The sequence below is a fragment of the Aplysia californica genome, unplaced genomic scaffold (genome assembly GCF_000002075.1).
Source record: "Aplysia californica isolate F4 #8 unplaced genomic scaffold, AplCal3.0 scaffold00440, whole genome shotgun sequence".
Taxonomy (NCBI): Eukaryota; Metazoa; Mollusca; class Gastropoda; order Aplysiida; family Aplysiidae; genus Aplysia; species Aplysia californica.
Window position 1 is genome coordinate 315240 of NW_004797710.1, and position 6210 is coordinate 321449.

Here is a 6210-nt window from a genome sequence, read left to right on the forward strand (position 1 = left end):
TGGATTTGTAAACAATAAAAACATAATTTCTATTCACCTTTCCTATAAATTTGAATCAACAAAGCAGAAATTCAACAGAGAGTAACCCTAACTTACGAGATCCAGGCCTGTGGACATCAAACATGTTTGTATCGAAACAACAACCAGATCTAAGTTCCCACTTACCAGAATTAGATTCCTCATCACCACTTGATAAATCATCCTCATCGTCATCTCTTGATCCAAAATATGAATCCACAACTTCATGGTATGCTTCTGAATCGGCTCGATTTAAATTTAAAAGCTTTGCAATCTCATCATCGGTGCTAAACACGGAGCTCGCCATCCTGAACGTTCATCAACTGCATGAAGTGTGATGAGTGAAACAAAACTCGCGCGGTTGGGAGAGAAGTTTCTTTGTCTATGAATAAACTTGATAAAACTAAGATAAACTATATAATTATCATTTTCTAAATATAAAGTTATAAGTTTTGCATCAATTAAAGTGAGCAAAACGGGTTTTTGATGGCAGTATTTGCCTCAGAATGTCGGACTTTTCAACGAGATGCGGAATACCACAGGTCACCTGTGTAAATTGGATGCGCACTACTTGTACATGTCACGTATTTATGCGCAAACGTCATAGTTAAAAAGTAGAACGAAAGACCTTTGTTTTGGTATGAGGCACGACCTAGTTTTACATTATGAGCGTGTTCAAATCGCGTAATGGAATCGGGGGTTTGACAGACAAAATCAGGTGCTATTTTTCCTCATCGGTGCTGAAAACCTTAATTAGGGGGACTTCAAATTACACTTTGAAAATACATTTCTAAACTGATTTAAAGAATAAGATTAAAAGAAAATGAAAGATAAATGAATGAAGAAACCAATCATGATAATATCTCAAATTCGACCAAAATGATGAAATTTGACTTTGGAAGCACATAGCTCAAGACTAGAGCCAGCGACTTCCGACGGGTTATCCCAGACGGCCACACATATCTACTTGAAAGCTGTTGGTGCAAGAAAAATTGTTTCCGTTAATTTTGATTATGCTTTACGTTAATCCTCTTTCCTAACTCGCCCATACACCTGCCTTCATACTTTGCTATTTCTCCTCTCAGATTTCTCCTTCCAGGTCTATTTGTGTCATGACGTGGTGGTATCAGGCGCTCGTCAATTTTTGGGTACATGAAGTTATTGGTATCATCATAAAGCTTGTTCATTTGTCTTGCTTTCGTTGAAAAAATTACACATCTATCATAAATAGGAGTTGAGATATTTATTGCAAATTTGAAGGAGAAGGTGTTGCTTGGTTTCAGAAGTAAAATTAGCCAGAAAATGGTCGACAAAGTTTGGTGATTACCAAAGTTTAAGAGTCCTTAGAAAATACAAATTTACATCTTTTGTGCCTTTGATCAATGTTTTTCAGTAAAATCCACACATGACTGTATATGGACATTAAAGATGTTGAGCCAAAAAAAGAAAATTCAGGAAAAAATTGCCCAACGTCCATAAAGATGCAGACTTCTTTGATTTCATTATTTTGACGAGCACTTGATTTCTCCACATTTTATCATCATTCTTTTGTATGTCGTTTCCCAACCCCTTGTATCCTCACTCCTTCCCCCTTTCTTGTATTTAGTCACTGCCTTGAGCTACTATTGTGAAGTGGCAGATCTTGCTTACTTGTAGCAGTCTAGTCATGGTGGTTCCACTGACTAGAAACCTTTCCTCAAAGTGATGTTAGCACTTTGTTACTGAATCAGTTAACTGACCAGTTATGACCGTCCGTTCTGCTTCATTTTTCCTTGAGCCTTTCTCAGGCAGTAAAGAAGAATAGGAGAGTAGATCATGAGGAGCCTTCCCAGACAAGGGCTGTAAAGAATGAAATTTTGCATCAAAATTTCACTTTTTACGGCGACTTTATACCTTCGTTCTCAGTACCTTGTCTCTTGCTTTATTTGGCTCAAAGTTAGAGGAAAAAATGTGATAAAACTGGCAGTCAAACTTGATGTGAGGACTCTCTTAATCAGTTCTGTACAGTTGGATATTGTTTATAATACAGTACAATACTGAATTTTTCCTCTCTCATTTGCATGATTAGTGCCATTGTTTGTTCAGGTCCATCCATTTGGTCATATTATTTATTCTGAGATTATGAATGGTGTAATCTTTTCAGTAGGGCCTACAATGTAAAGGTTTGAGGTCAGCATAGGATGCTCCGTTTCAAAATATTAAATGACATAATATCATGGAGCTGTGCATTCAGGCTCCTCTGCAACACTTGTGCTGTGATTTTCCAGTTTTTGTGTGAATGCGTGTGTGTGGTTTTGTTTGTGTGTGCGGGGTTTTTTTTGTGGTGGCATAGGCCTATATATATACATATACACCTGTATATTTATGGTTTCATCATGTTCAGTTCAGCTTCTAAGGGCTTGCCTTATGAATTACTTTGTGCTAATGTATTCCAATTAATCAAATCATTTTTGTATGTCATGTAAACTTGGCCAATGATAAGCGGTTTGTGCTGTTGGCACTAAACTGTCTTACGGGTTGCTGATGGGCGCTCTGGTGTGGTCTGCTCTTACTGCTTATTTAAATATCATTCATTTCTTCTTTTTTTTTTTTCTTTCTTGAAATGTGTCCATTTGAGTGCTGACTTGCCTTTTTCTTCTCCTCAACTACTGTTTGTCCTTCTTGGGGCAGTAAGTTACAGTGCTGGTTCAGTGTAAAATACAACCCAAGAACAATGTGTGAATCAAACTACTTGAGTGTGTTACTTTCATTGAACAGGAGTGATAATAAGTCCTGTATGCTGTTTATCTTTTTGTCAATAAGCATTTATAGGTGCCCAACTGTGATTGATGTGCTTCTGATTTAGACTAAACTTAGAACTAACATGTCAAAAGCCAATCTGGAATTTTATTTTAGTGACTAGTTATTAATGAAAATATGAAATTGTTTTCTAATTATTTGCAATGTCCAAAGCTAATTTTGTATTTTTTGCCATGTGTAAGAATTCTTCATGTGGATGAATGCCGTGCATTCTGTTGCAGTCTTTTAAACATTTTTTTCTCTAGAGAGATGGCTAGCTTTTGCTCTGTGGTGTTTGCCATACATTGTATACTCTGATGTGATGGAAAAATGGGACCATGTTATGTCAGCTTACATTACTTAATGTGGGAAAGTCAAATTGCTCAGTTAAGACATCAAAGTAGTTAAGAGGCTTGTGAATGTGTTGAGAATGTTGTGACTCGATTTTCAGATTCCAAAATGTTCTATGTGTATGTGGGTGAAATGTGTGTCGGTCTAAGCAAAAGAGACAGGAGTTTAGCCAAGTGTTATTTTTGTTTTTATGGACATTTTTAACTTAAGGGGAGACAATGACTTTCAATTCACACCTAAGAGGTTGGTCTGATACTGAAGTATAGATTTTCAAGTTTTTCATCTCTCAACAGATAAATATTATATTCTGAACTCTGAACTAAGTCCCAAACTCCTAAAATGAGTAGAAAAGGGATTGAAATAGGTTTGATCAGACTAAAGATCTTAAATATTTTAAATACTGACCCGAAATTATCCCCAATTTGACCCACTGTAGGAACTGAATGGGACTGAAGGGTTGTAGAGCCCAACAGAGCATCTCATTTCACTCTTTATATCCCCAGGAACCCTCTCAAAACTGTATTTCAGTTGTACTTTAAAAAAGTCATGTCTCAGAAGTAGGCCTATCTCCTCTTAAGATCTTGAAACATTTGAAAGTTAGATTGTATATCAGAGGTGCATTGGCAAGGCCTGCTCTTTATAATTTTTCTGTTAATTCTCCTTTGAGAGATTTTACTGAACTAAAAATGAGGGCAGTATGGTCAGCATAATCTATTGCATGTTCTATGTATTGTCTTCAAGATTCAAGGTTCCTTTTGAACTGTAAATTATGTTTTGTTTAAATGCATTGGAAATTTTTTGCTCAATGACACTGTTAAACACTAAAATGTTCATTTTTTTTCATGCACCCTAGTTCAATGCGACACTATGTAAGTACTTCTCTTTTAAAATAAAATTTAATATAATGTTTAGACTCGAGTTTAATTGTCTTGGGTTAACAGTGATTAGGCAAGGGAACACCTATATTTTGCCAAGACATTGGTACCAGTGTGAAAACCTTCATCTGTAGGCAGGTAGAATGTCATGTTTTGCGGACCTTTAATTTTGCCTTGGTAACTGTCTCAGTCCCTTGTATGAAGAGAACCAATGAAAGTCTGGATTATGTCGTGTAGATGTGCGCCTGTGTTCAGACATGAAAGTCTTGGATTTGAGTCTCACTTTATGGTGTTTGAAAGATTGAATTCAGGATTCTATTTTTTTTTATCAGTTCCTTAGACTCTGCCTTATGGCTTCGTACAGTTCCATCTCAGGAATATCCTGAATGTGCTGAATGCAATGTAAGACGTAATTACTATTTTTTAAAAATGTCTTAATATACAGTTGTCTCCACCAAAATGCACTATGCTCTGGAGGACTCCTAAACATGCATTTACACGGAGCATGCATTTATGTGAACTGTGCAAAGGGGGAAAAGGATTGCAACCACGTCATTTCCTTGATATTTTTATATTACTGTTACCATTCTTGTGGGGTTGGGGTCACTTTCACCAATAATGCGACAAAACATGACAATGGGGAAGTGACCATACTTAAGTATAAAAATATCTAAATTATTTAGTAATTTAAATCATTTTAAAACTATCATATGACGAGAGCGTGCTTTTGAGTGGAGTGTGCCTTTGTATGATGTGTGTTTAGGTGGAGACTACTGGAATGCTTTCTGTTCCGAAGAAATCTTGCTTAAATAGTTGAGATTCTGTGTTCTTGAACATCCCTCTCTCAGTCACCTGTTCACACATGAGTTTCAGGTTTATTTTAAGTGATACAGTCGGTGATGAGCAGCTTTTGCTTTATTTTTATCATTGTTCCTCACAACGCATATTCTATTATCATGTTACTGAGAACTTATTCTGGTTTTTCCAGATTTCTAATTTTCATTCAGACCAAACTGTTCCAAACTTACTGTTGTTTTAACATACTCAAATTCCCACTTTCAATGGAAAAAAAAAGTTTTCCATTACTCTTTTCTGATGCCAGGTATCATAAAATGAGCAATGATCACTACATAATATCTGTTGTGGTGTTTACATGTATAATTTATATATATATGTGGTTGATTAATGTTTTTTCTTGTTGTGAAGTTCAACCTGACAGAAATTGTAAATATAAAAAGGTTCAAAGGTTCCTGTCATTTGATATTTGCACTCATGTATTAAGTGCTCTCGGTATATTAGTCAGTGTGTTTCTACAATGGTATTTGCAGCTGTTTGACAATGTGGCATGATGTCTGACATTTAAATGAATCATTATTTTGTGGGAAACCGGTTTCTTTGAGTGAAGGCTCTTTAGAAATGTTCTATACTTTTAAAAGAGAACGAGAGAGAGAGAGAGGGGGGGGGGACCGACAGACTAACAGATACAGACACACAGACAGACAGATTGGGGGGGGGGGGGGGGGGGGGATAAAGAGAGAGAGCGTGTTTCTTTTTGCTCATGAGGGTGGTTGTCTAAGTGAATTTTGTAGGTTTGCTTACATTGTAATTGTAACTTTGGATTATGAATGGGGAGATGTTTTTGTATCAATAATGCTGTAATTGGTATGTCTTTGTCCACTGTGTCATTTTCATTGCTATGCCTATATTGATTTTTTTAGTACTCTGTAATTGAATGCATTGATGCGTCCAAAACTTGCATAAATTAAACATTAAACAAAAATCTCCTTTTTTTTTGGTCTTTTCCAAAATTTGTGTTGTTTTGGGTTTTTTTGATAATATTCTGATAATGTGGCTTTATTTATTTTGTGGAAATGGTGAATTGGTATAGGTTTCATGCCCCTATTAACGCTATTAGTAGGTTATTTAAGAAGCAAGACCTCCGAGTTTAACTTCCATCTCCGAAAGGACGGAGCCAAATGGGAAATTTGTGTAAAATGCCTTTCTCAAGGACACAATGTCGGACCGAGCTGAGGCTCTAACCCCCGAACCCGCAATCTCGCAATTATGAGTCCTGCTGCCTAACCACTAGGCTACCGACGCTATTATTTATTTTGTAAAGAACCCCCGCCCCCAAGAAAATTGCTTCCCATCTAAAGAAAAGTAGAAACTCAGAGCATGGTATCTGTGC